This window comes from Puma concolor, chromosome D3 (genome assembly GCF_028749965.1).
Source record: "Puma concolor isolate L17-30 chromosome D3, mPumCon1.1.hap2, whole genome shotgun sequence".
NCBI classification, from domain to species: Eukaryota; Metazoa; Chordata; class Mammalia; order Carnivora; family Felidae; genus Puma; species Puma concolor.
In genome coordinates this window covers 56457-73736 of record NC_141678.1, presented here as the reverse complement: position 1 = coordinate 73736, position 17280 = coordinate 56457, and the positions used below count along the sequence as shown (strand labels likewise).

General features: G+C 40.9%; 1 long non-coding RNA gene across 1 annotated transcript in view; it reads right to left on the bottom strand.

Moving 5' to 3' along the window:
• Nucleotides 1-16316, bottom strand: part of LOC147575205 (uncharacterized) — an 85256-nt gene extending 68940 nt beyond the window's left edge. Inside the window, exon 1 of the long non-coding RNA XR_015242135.1 lies at nucleotides 15802-16316. This is a non-coding gene — a long non-coding RNA (uncharacterized LOC147575205). The remainder of the gene's footprint in view (nucleotides 1-15801) is intronic.
• Between the last annotated feature and the right edge of the window lie 964 nt (nucleotides 16317-17280).

Genomic DNA, 17280 nt, shown 5'->3' with positions numbered 1-17280 from the left:
ACTGCAGCCTCCAGTGAATCCAGTTCCACTGGCACTGCAGCCTGTTGTGAACTCACTGCCCACGACACTGAACCCTCCAGTGAACCCTGTGCCCGCAGCACTGCATCCTCAAGTGAACCCAGTGTCTGCATCACTGTATCCTCCGGTGAACCCAGTGACCGATGCACTGGAGCCTCCAGTGAACCCCGTGCACACAGCAATGCATCCTCCAATGTAACCAGTGCCCACGGCACTGGAGCATCCATTGAACGCAGTGCCCGTTGCACTGCAGCCTCCAGTGAACCCAGTGCCCGCCATACTGGAGCCTCTATTGAACAGTGTCCACGGCACTTGAGCCTTCAGTGAACACACTGCCCGCGTCACTGCAGCCTCCAGTGAAACCAGTGCACGTGCACTGCATCCCCTAGTGAACCCAGTGCCCACGGCAGTCAAGCCTCCAGTGAACAAGTCCCCGCGGCCCTGCAGCCTCCAGTGAACCCAGTGCCAGCGGCACTGCAGCCTCCATTGAACCAAGTGCCCGCGGCAGTGGAGCCCAAAGTGAACATAGTCCTCGCAGAACTGCAGCCTCCCATGAAACCAGTGCCAGCGGCACTGGAGCGTGCAGTGCACAGGTGTCCGTGGCAATATATCCTCCAGTGAACCCAGTGCCCGCGGAAGTGCAGCCTCTAGTGAACACAGTGCCCGCGGCACTGCAGCCTCCAGTGAACCCAGTGCCCACGGCACTGCAGCCTCCAGTGAAACCAGTGCCTGCGACACTGGATCTTCTGGTGAACACACTGCCCCCGGCATGGCATCCTCCAGTGAACCTAGTTCCTGCAGAACTGTAGTCTCCAGTGAACACAGTGCCCGCGGCACTGCAGCCTCCAGTGAACCCAGTGCCCACGGCATTGGAGCCTCCAGTGAATCCCGTGCCCTCGGCACTGCAGCCTCCACTGAACCCACTGCCAGAGGCCCTGCATCCTCCAGTGAACCCAGGGCCCGTGGCACTGGAGATCCAGTGAACACATTGCCGGTGGCACTGCAGCCTCCAGTGAACCCAGTGCCCTCAACACTGCATCCTCCAGTGAACCCAATGCCCGTGGCAATGGATCGTCCAGTGAACACGCTGTGCACATCTGCACCTCACCCAGCTGTGCCTACCTAGGCAACCTCATCTGTCACACCCAGCCACATATCCCCAGGCACAGACATGCTCTGTGCATATCCTCAAGCCCCTAGCTTCCACCGCTGGTTCACAGCCCCCAGGCACCAAAGGACATTGGGAAATCTGGCATAGGACTAGTAGCCCTGTGAAATTTTGCTAACACTCCTGCACTGGTACCAAGTTACTCAGCGGGCATACTACCTCACAGCTGGCTTGCCTGAGTCCCACTGACACTATTGAGTGTAAGCACAGCCCACAACAGGCACGCAATCAGTGTGGACATCTACACTAAAAGGAAAAGTAACACAGACACAACAGCATGGAATGAGCAATACCCACGCGATATCCTCCTGAAGGTCCAGGTCCTATAAATGGATACGTGCACTATTGAGGACTCCAGGACCTCTTTTTCATACCGTCGTTAATTTCAAGATCAAGAGGCACAGCTGACTTTCTTAACACAGAGAAATAGAGCCCGAGAGACAGACAAAATGGACACACAGAGATGTTTACCCACAATGAAAGACCTAGTCAAAGTCACAGTGAGAGATCTAAGCCAAAGAGATATAAATAACATACCTGATACTGAATTTAAAGCAATGATCACAGGATACTCACTGGAGTTGTGAAATGAGTAGAAGAGTGAGACCCCTGACACGGAGATAAGAAATAACACAGTACACATTGAGGACACAATAAAGGGGAACCAAGCTAGCTGGAATGAACAGAGGGATGGAAGAAGCAGCCGAACAAACTAGTGACCTCGAAGACTGAGTGATGGAAATTAATCACACTGAACCAAAGAGAGAGCACAGAATTCTGCAACGTGAGATGAGACTAAGGGAACTCAGTGACTACAAGAAAGATAATAATATTCATATTGTAGGACTCCCAGACGGAAGAGAATTTGGGGCTGAAAATTTATTTGAGGAAATAATAGCTGAAAACGTCCCTAATTGGGGGAGGGAAACAAATATCCACATCCGGGAGACTAAAGAACTCCCATCAACATCAACAAAATCAGGCCAACACACAAACATAATGTAACCAAACTTGCAAATTACAGTGAGGGTAAAGAAAAACTCTTAAAAGCAGCAAGACAAAAGACCTTAACTTAGAAGGGAAGACCCATAAGGTGAGCTACCCGGTTTCTGAACAGAAACTTGGGAAGCCAGAAGCTAGTGACATCACATATTCAAAGTGCTGAATGGAAAATTCAGCCATCAACAATATTCTATCCAGCAAGGCTATCCTTCAAAATGGAAGGAGACACAGACTTTCCCAAACGAAAACTAAAGGAGTTTGTACCACTAAACCCTTCCTGCAAGAAATATTAAGAAGGATTCTTTGAGTGTAAAGGAGAGACCAACAGTGACAGTCTAGAGGTAGGAGACACAAATCAAGTAAAAAATGAATATGTCTGCAAAAAAATCAGTTAAGGATCTCAGAGAAATGAATTTGAATTGTAATAACGTCTATCAAAAACCTAGGGAGGAGAAAATAATGGGTGCGAAGGTAAATGACCATCAACTTAATACAAACTGATAAATGCAAAAGAGGTTATATAAACACCTAACAGTAACCATATACTAAAACCAATCATAAATATGCTAAGAATAGAGATAAGGAAATCAAAATATATCACTAAAGAAAATAAGCAAAACATGAAAGAAAGGCAAGAAAGGATCAGAGAAAAACATTAGAAACCACAGCAAAACAGGCAATAAAATGGCAATACGTACACCCATATCAATCATTACTTTGAAGGTAAATGGAGTGAATGCTCCAATCTAGAGACATAGGGTGTAAGAATGGATGAAAAAACAGATTTATATGCCTATAAGTGACCCACTTTACACCTCAAGAATGATAGTGAGAGGATAGAGAAACATTGCACACATTGATGTCAAATGAAACCTGGAGTAGCAATACTTGTATCAGAAAAAGATACACTTAAAAAAAGTACATAACAAGAGACAGAGGAGGACACTGTATAACAGTAAAGGGTACAATCCAAAAAGAAGATATAACAAGTGTAAATATATCCCACAATTCAATGGGATTTATTCCCAACCTGCAAAGGTGGTTCAATATTTGCATATCAACCAATGTGACACAATACATCAACAGGAGAAAGGATAAGGACCATATGAATGGGGCACATTGGTGGCTCAATCCTTTAACAGTCTGACATCAGCTCAGGTCATGACTTCATAATTCGTGAGTTCGAGTCCCGTGTCAGACTCTGTGTTGAAAGCTCAGAGCCAAGAGCCTCCTTCGAATTCTGTGTCTCCCTCTCTCTCTGCCCCTCCCCTGCTTATGCTCTGTCTCTCTCAAGATTAATAAACTTTAAAAGAAAAGAACCATACTGTTATTTCAATACGTGCATAAAGGAGCATTTGACAAAGTACAACATCCACTCAGGATTATAACCCCCTAAACTAGGTTTACAGGAAACATACATCAATGTAATAAAGGTTATCTATGAAAACCCTGCAGTTATAATCAACCTTAATGGGGAAAATCTGAGAGGTTTTCCTGTAAGGTCAGGAAGAAGACAAGGATGTTTACTCTTACCACTTTTAATAAATTACTGGAAGTCCTAGCTACAGCCAGAAGACAAACTAAACTAAACTAAACTAATCTAAACTAATCTAAAATAAAATAAAAACAACTCCAAATGTGGAGGAATGAAACTTTAACACTTTGCAGATTACATGACACTATATATAGAAAACCCTAAAGAGTCCACCCAATAACTGCTAGAACTGCTAGAATGAATTCAGCAATGTCACAGGATACAAATCACTGTACAGAAATCTGTTGTATTTGTAGAACACAATACTGAAGCAGTAGAAATAGAAATTAAGAAAACAGTCCTATTTACACTTGTACACCAAATAATAAGATATCTATGAATAAATCTAACTAAAGTGGTGAGTGACCTATACTCTGAAAAGTATAAAACAGTGATGAAATTCAAGATGACACAAAGAAATGGAAGGACATTCCATACTCATGGGTCGGAAGTACAAATGTAGTGAAAATGTCTATACTTAGCAAAGCAATTGACACAATTAATGCAATTTCCATCAAAATACCAACAACATTTTTCACAGAACTAGAAGTCTTAATATGTGTATGGAACCACAAAAGAGCCCAATCTTCAGAGTGAACAACCTTTATGTGAAGTGGTAATTATGGATGGTGTTATGCCTCTGGATCTTCTGCTCCAAAACATGGTAACTCTGGCCTAAGCATTTGAACAAACGTTAGACATATCCAAACCAAGGATCATTCTACAAAATACATTCTACACACGTACACTCAAAACTTTGCAGATTATGTAAAATATGGAAAAATCTAAAAATTGTCATGGCCATGTGGAGCCTAAGGAGACAGGATGACTGTAATGTGCCAGCTGGGATGAGTCTGGGACAGAAGTTAAACCCGAAGAAATCTGAATACAAATATAAACTTTAGTTACTACTACCATATCTCACAGGATATTGATTGTGATCATGTATCAACTCATATAATATCAATAGTCAGAAAACAGTCTGTTGTATGTAGAGACTCAATAATATCTTCCCAATTTTTCTGGTAACTAGAAACCCATCACGAATGAAAAGATTATTAGTAATCATGGTTTTATGTTTGCAACACATGATATTATATGACTAGTTCTAATATTAGTTACTAGTGATGGACATGTACCTATTCTTGTTGTTCTTACATTGTTTAATTTAAATAACAGCATTCATGGTAGAGAAAACTGAATGCATGATAAACACTTCATAGAAACATCTATTTTACATATTTTAAGATAATAACGCATGTGTATACCACTGTATTATGTGGTATGTAAATTAAGTGTTTTTCTGATCTTGAACGAGCATGTCATTGAATGGCTTTCCATAAACGTGGTTATCCTAGATAATGAATGATACTCAGATATTACAGGATATACTTCACTTCATGCCTGAACATTGTGAAAACTAAAAATGTACACATGGCCAGATGAATCATTGTGACTGGCTCACTGATTGTAAAGAATCCTTGGTTTAATATTTTCACACATATTTTTTTTATCAGGAATACAAGAGAATCAGATGTTTCCAAATCAAAGAGATATCCAAAGACTGGAAGAACAATAGGGAATTCAAGGGGTTTCAGAAGGATAAGATGTGATCATGAAGTGGCAGTCACAAGCAAGCATATTTTTGTGGTCCACTTTGACAGGTTTGCATGAGGATATGTGACTTGCCAAAGGGTAAGTCCCGGAAGTACCACAGGGAAAGACAACGCTTTAGGAAGAGGTGACTTGGAAAGTGTGTTTCTGTGCCTAAATGATGGCTCAGCAACCTCGCTGGGGGTCCCTGGGTGAAAGACATCGAAAGGCCAAGAGTAACCTAGACTCACAAAGATCTTAGTAACACAGATCAAAGTAACTTAGAGCCACAAAGATCTTAGAGCCACAGAGTTTATCTTCCTCTATGATTAGGAGATAGTTACAGTTTCACAGGATATGATCACCGGGCCGGCAGTAGATGGCTAAAATATTATTTAGGGATATACATTTAATAAAAAATGTATACATAAAATTTGGCTTTGGAATGTTAAGAAAAATCACAGGCCCATCATGGAGTTACTTATGTTAAGGCCACATGTCACTAAATCTAATTTCATTCCTGTAAGAATGTAACCTTTAACCAGTCAGCAAAGAATTTCCTAGCCAGTGCTGGAAATAGCTCATAGATCCTTGCCATTCCCCTCAGAGAGGCAGTCTTCCCTAAATAATAAGGATAATAAGGTATTCCATGCCACTAATTTTTTTAAGTTTATTAATTTTGAGAGAGAGAGAGAGAAAGAGAGCACATGCAAGGGAGGGGCAGGACAAGAGGCAAAGAGAGAATCCCACGACCAAGAGGTCATGATCTGATACAGGATCAAGAGTCAGACACTTAACCAAGCCATCCAGGTACCCTGAGACTGTGGAGTTTCAAAGGTTAGAAGCCTTGGCTGGGATACAGCCCTGAGGACACTGGCCTACTCCTGAAGAGAAGGCAGCAAACAACTTGCAGGCAGATGGCATGGAAACAGTGATCTGTACAAAGCCTGGTGCACACAGTGGGGAGATTATACACTCATCGTGGAGAACATCCCTGAGAAGCAGTGTTCACAATGAGGGGACAAAGAGCTAGGACAGCGGAGCTGGGTGGGGCTATTTCCCTGCTCTGCCCCCTGCCCCCTGCCCCCAGCATAAACACAGAGCCATCTGCTGGAAACAAGGCAGTTCCCACACTGGCTGCCTAAGCTGCTTACACCAACCCCACCTTCCTGTGCTCTGGCAAGACTGGCCTTCTAGGTCATTCAGGGTTGCCTCAATCCCAATGGATCTGGCCCCTTCCACAGAAGACCAGGTGAAGCCCATGACCATACCACCTCTCTTGACCAAAGAGTGGTGCAGGGCTTCACTTCTAGTAGCAGTCGTTTCAAGTCTCATTTAGCAAGCAGATCAGAGCAGACCTATATAAGACTCACCACATTCTGGCCAAGGACACTACATTTCCCATACAACTGACCTGAAGGATAGTGCAACCAGAACACAAAACAGTGCATGCAACACACACCACAAACACTCCATGATGTGCCCAGCCCTGGACATTGGATGACCTCCTCTTCATAAAACCATTCAACTCACAGGCAGGTAACACAATGAGCTTTGGTAACACAGAGATGGCAAATACTCAACCAAAATTCCAAGACAAGAGGAAGGCATCCCAAATGAAAGAACAAGATAAGGTCATGGGCAGAAAAATGGAGGGAACACTTCCAAACACATTCTATGAGGCCAGCATGGCCTTGAGTCCAAACTGGACAAAGACCCCACTAAAAAGGAAAACTACAGACCAATTTCCCTGATGACCATGGATGCAAAAAATCTCAACAAAAAGTGGCAAACTGGATCCAACAACACATAAAAAGTATTATTCAGCACAATGAGGTGGATTTTATTCCTGGGATGCACAACCGATTCAATATCTGCAAATCAACTGATGTGATATATCACATTGATAAAAGAAAGGATAACAACCACATGATCCTCTCAATAGATGCAGAATAAATGTTTGACAAAATGCAGCAGAATCCTTTCTTGATGGAAAAAAAAAAAAAAAAAACCTCATGAAAGGAGGGATAGAAGGATCATGCCTCAATGTGAGAATGTCCAGATACGAAAGTCCCACAGCTAATAACATCTTCAATGGGGAAAAACTGAGAGCTTTCCCCCTAAGGTCAGGAACACGACAGGGATGTCCATTCTCAGCACTGTTATTCACCATTCTGTTGGAAGTCCTAGCCTCAGCAATCAGACAACAAAAAGAAATACAAGGTGTCCAAGTTGGCAAGGAGGGGTCAAACTTTCCCTCCTCACAGATATCATACTCTCTGTGGAAAATCCAAACGACTCCACCAAAAAACTTCTAGGACTGATACAGGAATTCAGGAAAGTCTCAGAATATAAAACCAACATACAGAAGTTGATTGCATTTCTATACACCAATAATGAATCAACAGAAAGAAAATTAAGGAATTGATCTCATTTACAAATGCACTGAAATGCATAAAATACCCAGGGATAAATCTAACCAAAGAGGTAAAAGATCAGTACATTAAAACAATAGAGGTGTGCCTGGGTGGCTCAGTCGTTTAAGTGCCGACCTCAGTTCAGGACATGATCCAGTGTTTGTGGGTTTGAGTCCTGTGATGGGCTCTGTGCTGACAGCTTGGAGCCTGGAGCCTGCTTCAGATTCTGTGTATCCCTCTCTCTGCCTCTCCCCTGCTCACGGGCTCTTGCTCACTCGCTCACTCTCTTAAAAATAAATAAACATTAAAAAAATTAAAAGAACAAACCATACAACATCTATGAAAGAACTTGAAGAAGACACAAAGAAATGGAAAAACATCCCATGCTCATGGATTAGAAGAACAAATATTGTTAAAATGTCAATCCTACCCAAAACAATGGACAAATTCAATGTAATTCCTATCAAAATAACACCAGCTTTCTTCCAGTGCTAGAACAAACAATCCTAAAATTTGTATGGAACCAGAAAATACCCCAACGAGCCAAAGTAATGTTGAAAAAGAAAAAAACAAACCTGGAGACATTACAATTCTAGACTTTATGGTGCATCAGAAAGCCGCAATCATCAAGACAGTATGGGACGGGCACAAAAACAGACACATAGATCAAAGGAACAGAATAGGGAACCCAGAAATGGACCCTCAAAATTATGGCCGACTAAGCTTTGACAAAACAGGAAAGAATATCCAAAGGAAAAAGGAAAAAAAAAAAAGAGTCTCTTCAGCACATGGTACTGGGAAAAATGGACAATGAGAAGAATGAACCTGGACTATGTTCTTAAACCTCTGGGTCTCTCCCTGTCTCTCTCTCTCTGACTCTCTCTCTCACACACACACACACCTCAAAATGGATGAAAGATCTAAGTGTAAGACAGGAGACCATCAAAATCATAGAGGAGAAAAAAGGCAACCTACCTCTTTGATCCTGACTGCAGCAACATCTTTCTTGTCAAGTCTCCAGAAACAAGGGCAATAAAAACAAAAAGGAACTATTGAGACCTCAAGATAAAAAGCCTCTGCACAGGAGAGGACACAATCAACAAAACTAAAAGGAAACTTAATGGAATGGGAGAAGATATTTTCAGGTGACATATCAGATAAAGGGTTACTGTGCAAAATCTATAAAGAACATATCACACTCAACACCCAAAAACCAAATAACCCAGTGAAGAAATGGGCAAAAGACATGAGGAGACACTTTAACAAAGATGACATCCAGATTGGTCATACATGAAAAGATTCTCAACCTCATTCGTCATAAGTGAAATACAAATCAAAACCACAATGAGATATCCCCTCACACCTATCAGAATGGCTAAAATTAACATCTCAGGAAACGACAGATGTTGGAAATGATGCAGAAAAAGTGAACACTTTTGCAATGCTGGTGGGAATGCAAAGTGGTGTAGCCATTCTGGAAAATAGTATGGAGATTCGTTACAAAAACAACAAAAGAACTACACTACGACCCAGCAATTGCACTAATAGGCATTTATCCAAAGGATACACTAACGCAGACTCGAAGAGGCACATGCACTCCAATGTTTATAGCAGCATTATCAACAATAGCTAAATTATGCAAAGAGCCCAAATGACCATTGAGAGATGAATGGATAAAGAAGATGTGGTATATTCATACAGTGGAATATTACTCAGCAATCAAAAAGAGTGGAATCTTGCTATTTGCAACAAGGTGGATGGAACCAGACTTTATTATGCTAACCATAATATCTCAGAGAAAGACACACATCATATGATTTCTCTCATCTGTGGAATTTAATACACCGATGAACATAGTGAAAGGAAAGCAAAAATAAGATACAAACAGAGAGGGAGTCAAATGATAAGAGACTGTTAAATAGAGGGAAGAAGCTCAGGACTCCAGAAAGGTTTCTGAACAGGGGTATGGGCTAAATAGGTGAAGGGCACTCGGGGGGCGGGCACTTAGGATGAGTACTGGATATATTTTGTAATTGATGGATCACTAAATTCTAACCCTGAAACTGTATTCCACTATAAGGTAACTAACTTGGGCTTAAATTTTAACAAAGAAGAAGTATAAAAATAAGTAAAGAAATGTACTACCAGTCAAAAGAAAAGAATATTTAAATCAGACTCTTGGAGTGGAAATGACAGACCAAAAGTGTTACAGACAAGAAAGGATCAGAGAAAACATCAAGAAACAATGGCAAAACAACTAGTAGAATGTCATTAAATATATACCTATCAATAATTACTCTGAATGTAAACCGACTACATGCTCCAATCAAAAGACAAGGATAGGGTTTCAGAATGGACAATAAATAAACAAACAAACAAACAAACAAAAACAAGGTCTATCTAGATGCTGCCTACAAAGCCTTATTTGGACACATGTCACCTGCCTTTTAAAGGAGGGAATGAAAAAACATTTATCATGACAATAATGTAAAAGAAAGCCAGTAGCAATACTTGTATTAGGCAAAATAAACTTTAAAACCGAGAGTGTAGTTTGGTACCCTTTGGGTCAATACCTAGTAGTAAAATTGCATACACCCAATATTTATAGCAGCATTATCAACAGTAGCCATACTATGGAGAAAGCCCAAGTATCCATCAACTGATGAAGGTATAAAGAACTTATGGTGTGTGTGTGTGTGTGTGTGTGTGTGTGTGTGTGTGCATGTATATGCATATGTACTCATGTGTATGCTCATATATACATACATATATACATACATATATACAATGAAATGTAACTCAGCTTCAAAAGGAATGAAATCCTGCCACTTGCCACGATGTGGATGGACCTAGAATTTATTATGCTAAGTGAAATATGCCAATCAATGAAAGACACATATGATTTCACTCATGTGGAATTTAAGAAACAAAACAGATGAAAACATGGGAAGGGGGCAGGAAAAGAGAAGAGTGGTAACAAACCACATGAGTCTCTTAACTGTAGAGAAAAAAAGTGAGGGTTGATAGAGGGAGATGTGTTGGCGCTGGGCTAGATGGAGGACGAGTATTAAGGAGAGCACTTGTTGTGATGAGTACTGGGTGTTGTATGTAAGGGATGAATCACTGGATTCTACTCCCGAAACAGAGAATGCACTATATGTCAACTAAGGCTTATATTAAAAATATAAATAAAGCTGTAACAAGAGGTGAAGATAGACAGTATCTCATACTAAAGGGGACAACCAAACAAAAAGATCCAATGATTGTAAATTTTGATGCACCCCATATGCAATCACCAATATAAAAGAAATTAACAAAACCATAAAGGAATTGATAATAATATAATGATAATAGAGGACTTTAACACATCAGTCACATCAATGGACAGAATCTGTAAACAGAAAATCAACAAGGAAACAATGGCTTTGAATGACACACTGGACCAGATGCGTTCAACAGATATATTCAGAACACTCCATACTAAAATGGTGGAGTACACATTCTTTTCAAGCACACATGGGGCATTCTCCAGAAATGATCACATTCTAGGTCACAAATTAGGCCTCAACAGGTACCCAAAGACAGAGATCAGACCAAGCATCTTTTCTGACCACAAAGCTAGGAAACTTGAAGTTAACCACACTCACACACACACACACACACACACACACACACACACACACACACACACACACAAAGGGGGAAAGGCCACAAATAAAGGGAGGTTAAATAACATGCTACAAAATGAATGGGTCAAACAGGAAATTAATGAGAAAATACACTGAAACTAATGAAAATGAAAATACACTGGTAAAAACTTTTGGAATGCGGCAAAAGCAATCTAAGATGGAAGTATACAACAATACAAGCCTACCTTAAAGAGCAAGAAAAATCTCAAACCCTCCTAACTTACAACTAAAGGAATGAGAAGAACAGGGGCGCCTGGGTGGCGCAGTCGGTTAAGCGTCCGACTTCAGCCAGGTCACGATCTCGCGGTCCATGAGTTCGAGCCCCGCGTCGGGCTCTGGGCTGATGGCTCAGAGCCTGGAGCCTGTTTCTGATTCTGTGTCTCCCTCTCTCTCTGCCCCTCCCCCGTTCATGCTCTGTCTCTCTCTGTCCCAAAAAAATAAATAAACGTTAAAAAAAAAAAAAAGGAATGAGAAGAACAGCAGAAGGAAGGAAATAATAGGGATTAAGGCAGAAATAAGGGATATACAAACCAAAAAGACACTAGACCAAATCAATGAAACCAGGGGCTGGTTCCTTAAAAACAGTAATCAACATGAAAACCTCCTAGGCAGAATTTTCACAAAAAAGAGAGAAAGTACTCAAATAAATAAAATCACAAATAAGAAAGGAGAAACAACAGTCAGCACTACAAAAATACAGTTAGAAGATAATATTATGAAAAACTATATGCAACAAATTGGACACTCTGAGAAAAATGGGCAAATTCCTAGAAACACGAAAATTACCAAAACTGAAACAGGAAGATACATAAAATCTGAAAACAGAAAGAGGGGCGCCTGGGTGGCGCAGTCGGTTAAGCGTCCGACTTCAGCCAGGTCACGATCTCGCGGTCCGTGAGTTCGAGCCCCACGTCGGGCTCTGGGCTGATGGCTCAGAGCCTGGAGCCTGTTTCCAATTCTGTGTCTCCCTCTCTCTCTGCCCCTCCCCCGTTCATGCTCTGTCTCTCTCTGTCCCCAAAATAAAATAAATGTTGAAAAAAAAAAAAAAATTAAAAAAAAAAAAAAAAAAAAAAAAAAAAAAAAAAGAAAACAGAAAGAAATCAAATCAGTAAGAAAAAAAAAATCTCCCCCCAACACAAGAGTTCAGGGCCAGAGGGCTTCACTGATGAATTCTATCAACCATTTAAGGAAGAGGTAATATGTATTCTCCTCCAATTATTCAAAAAAATAAAAAAGAAGGAAAACTTCCAAATTCATCTCATGAGGCCATCACTACCCTGATACCAAAACCAGATAAAGCCTCCACTAAAACCAAAAACTGCCGGGGCGCCTGTGTGGCTCAGTCGGTTTACTCTCCAACTCTTAATTTTGGATTAGGACATTATCTTGCGGTTCATGGGTTCGAGTCCCACATTGGACCGTGCATTGACAGTGTGGAGCATGGCCAGGATTCTCTCTTTCCCTATCTCTCTGCCCCTCCCTCACTTTTATGTACTTTTTCTAAGGAAAGAAATAAACATTTAAAAAAATGTTTAAAAAAAATTTAAAATAAAACTGCAGACCAATAGCCTGAGAGTATGTATGCACAAATACTCATTAAAATACCTTCAAATTAAAGTCAACAATACATTAATAGAATCATTTACCATAATCAACTGGGATATATTCCCGGGCTGCAAGGGTGGTTCCACATTCACAGATCAATCAACATGATGCACCACAGTAATAGAAGAAAGGATAAGAACAATATGATGCTTTTCGCAGATGCAGGAAAACCATTTGACAAAATGTCACACCGTTCATGATAAAAACCCTCAGCAAAGTAGATTTGGACTAAACCTACCTACACATATAAAGGTCATCTAGGAAACACCCACAGCTCAGCTCATCCTCAATGGGGAAAAATTGAAAGTGTTTCCTCCAAGGTCAGGGACAAGACAGGGATGACCCCTGTCACCACTATTATTCCACATAGTACAGGAAGTCCTAGCCACAGCAATCAGACAAAAAAGGAAATGAGGCATCCAAATTGGCAAGGAAGAAGTAGAACTTTAGCTGTTTGGAACTGACATGATGCTCTCTATAAACAACATAAAAGACTCCAATGAAAATTGCTAGGATTGATATATGAATTCGACAAATCACAATATACAGAAATCAATGTACATAAATCTATTGCATTTCTATAGATGAGTGATGAATTAACAGAAAGAGAAAGTAAGGGATCAATCCCATTGACAGTTGAACCAAATACCCCAAGATACCTAGAATGAACCTAACCAAAGAGGTGAAAGACCTGTACTCACTCTAAAGGCTATGAAACACTGATGAAAGAAATGGAAGAGGACACAAAGAAAAGGAAATAGATTTCACCTTCATGGATGGGAAGTATAAAATACTGTTAAATGTCTACACTCCTCAAAACAATCTACATATGTAATGAAATCCCTATCACACTAACAAAAACATTTGTCACAGAACTACAACAAATAATCCCAAGATTTGTATGGAACGACAAAGACTCCAAACAGCAAAAACAAAATTGAAGAAGAAAACTAAAGCTGGAGGCATCACAATTCCAGACTTCAGGTTATATTAAAAAGCTGTACTGTTGAAAAACAAATTAAAAAAAAAAAAAAAAGCTGTACTGAGCAGAACAGTATGGTCCTGGCAAAACAACAACAACAACAACAACAACGACAACAACAACTACACACAAATGCAGAGATCAATAGAACGGAAATGCAGAAGTGAACTCAAACCTATATGGTCAATTAATTCTCAACAAAGCAGGAAAGTATATCCAATGGAAAAAAAAAAAGATAGTCTTGGGACACATGGGTGGCTGCAAAGCATGTGATTGTGGATTCAGCTCAGGTCATGATCTCAGGGCAGTGCAGAGCATGTGTGGGATTCTCAATCCCCATTTCTTTCTGCCCCTCTTCTGCATTCTCTCTGTCTCTCAAAAATAGATACATAAACTTAAAAAAAAAAATCTCCTCAACATATGGTTTTGGAAAAACTAGATAGCAACCTGCAAAACAAAACAAGACCAACAACGCCACCTTCTTACAACATACACAAAAATAAATCCAACATGGATAAAGACCTATGTGTGAAACCTGAAACCATAAAAATCCCAGAGGATAATTAACACAGGCAGTATCTTATTTGACATTGGCTGTACAAACATCTTTGCAGACATATCTCCTGAGTTAAGGGAAACACAACCAAAAATAATGGGACTTCCTAAAAATAAAAAGCTTCTGTCACAAAGGAAATAATCAACAAAACTAAAACACCTACAGAATAATATTTGTAAACATCTGATAAAGGTTTACTGTCCAAAATATATAAAGTCATACAGCACCCAAAAAAGGAGAAATCCGATTAAAAAATGGGCAGAAGACACGAATGGACATTTTCCCAAGGAAGACATACACATGGCCAAGAAACATATGAAAAGATGCTCAACAATACTGATCTTCAGGAAAATATAATTCAAAAGTACAATGAGATAACACATCACATCTGTCAGAATGACTGAAATCAATGAATGATGAAACAGCAGGTGTTGCCAAGGATGTGAGGAAAGAGAATCCCTCTTGCACTGTGGGTAGGAATGCAAACTGGTGCAGCCACACTGGAAAACTCCATGGAGATTCATCAAAAAAAAAAAAAAAAAAATGGAAATGGAACTACCTTAAGATCCAGCAGTTTCACTACGAGGTATTTACACAAAGAATACAAAAATAATTCCTAAAAGGGATACAGGCACCATGATGTTTACAGCAGCATTTTCTACAACAGCCAAATTACGGAAACTTCCCAAGCATCCATCAAGTGATGAATAAGTTGAGATGTAGTATATGGAATGTAATATTCTTTAGCCATAAAAACATGAAATCTTGTCATTTGCCACAAGGTGGAGGAGTGACAGTATGTTATGCTGGGTGAAAAAGAGCCTGTCAGAGAAAGACAAATACCAGATGATTTCACTAACACATGGCAAGAAAACAAAACAAAGGGGGGGGGGGTGGGTGAAGGACACAGTGACAAACAAACAGATTCTTAACTAGGAAACAAACTGAGGGCTTCCACAGCGAGGTGAGGGAATGGGTGAAACAGCTGCTGGGGATTAAGAAGTGCACCTGGGATGAGCTCCGGGTGACGTGTGGAAGGGTTGCTCTATATTGGACACCTGAAACTAATATTACACTGTGTCTTCACTCACTGGCATTTAAATTAAAAGATAACATAAGGTTAATGACACCTACCTACCAGGTTTTCTGTAGTTTTCAATCACTTCACTAGGTTGGAAAAATAACCATGAAATTTTTAAAAAAGCATGTATGATGTGGGGGCAGTTTGTGCCCTTACCTCGGTCTCTGGTTCCAGCAGGACTCAGAAACTGGGTCCCAGCTCATTCTTCTAGAAGGTCGTGAGAGGAGCATTTCATGTATTCATGTCCTAATGGAATGCAGCTCGTGTTCTTCTGAACTTCTGAGCTCGGTTTCTTCCTGGAAACAAGCCTGAATCTGGAACAAACCATTGACTGCATCGATGAGGTGATGTCGTAGGACCCCGCAATCCACGAGTTCTTTAGTAAAATATGTCTTGCTCAAATACTGTCCTGGAAGTGGAGGAATGAAACACGGAAACAGCCCAGAAAATGCAAGTGCCTGTGCAGCTCAGCAACCAGCTTGCCCAGGGAAGCCACCCAGTGCCCCCTCCTCAGCACTCAGTACAACAAGGCAGATACTCTGTGGGACTCAGGAGATGCCAAGTTGCTGCAAAGCTCCCCAGGTCTCCCCTGGGGTGGGCGGCAGAACGCGCTGGAAAGGCAGCTCTGCTCTCTGTCCTGAGGCAGCAGCAGAGGCGCTGCGTTCTCTGGAATAAATAGAAGCCCTTTCTGTTCTGAGGTGCCCTGGGTCAGAAAAGCCGATGGTGAGCCCTCTGCTGGCCATCACTGCCTCGGCAGAGGAACCAGTGCCTCCGGGTCTGTGGTGCTCGAGCTCTCTCTGCTGGCCACCATGGGAATTCCTGCAATGTTGAAGACCCTGGTGGCTCAGCTGAGGGACCGAAAGTGCTCTGGGCAACTAAGCCTGTTCTCTACACTGGGAAGGGTCTTAGTGACAGGGCCTAGGGCACAAAGAAATCTTTTCCTTCTCCTTTCTTGTGAGTGAAGAATGAAACCAAATTTATTAACGTAATGACACCATTTGTAATGCTTTAAGCAATGTTCCCAGAAAAATAGATCACCAATTTACACATGCTGAACAAGAGGTAATGGTGTTTACCACCTAAGTGTTTAGGTTAGATAAAGAATGGACACCTTTGAGAGAGAGATACCGGCTTCCAGCTATGGAATGAATGCGTCCTAGGGATACAAGGGACAGCCAATGGAAAAGAGTCAATCCTGTAATAATACTGTTGCATGCTTTCACATGATAGCTACACTTGTGCTAAAGTACAACATAATTTATAGACAAATGGAAGGACTACAATGTATGCCTAAAACTAATACAACAAATGTGTGAAGAATATTTCAATTAAAAGTCGACATCCTTTATGCTATCTTTAATTTCTCTTTCTTTGCCAATAAACTATCATTCCTGGGCGCTTGGGTGGCTTACTTGGTTAAGCGTCTGACTTCCACTCAGGTCATGATCTTGCAGTCCATCAGTTTGAGCCCCGTGTCAGGCTCTGTCCTGACAACTCAGAGCCTGGAGCCTGCCTCAGATTCAGTATCTCCCACTCTCTCCCCCATCCCCAGCTCGGGTTCTCTCATACAAGGAAAAAGAAAAAGGGACATTAAAAATGAAAAATCATTCCTAATTTAGAATCTGTGAAATTCCT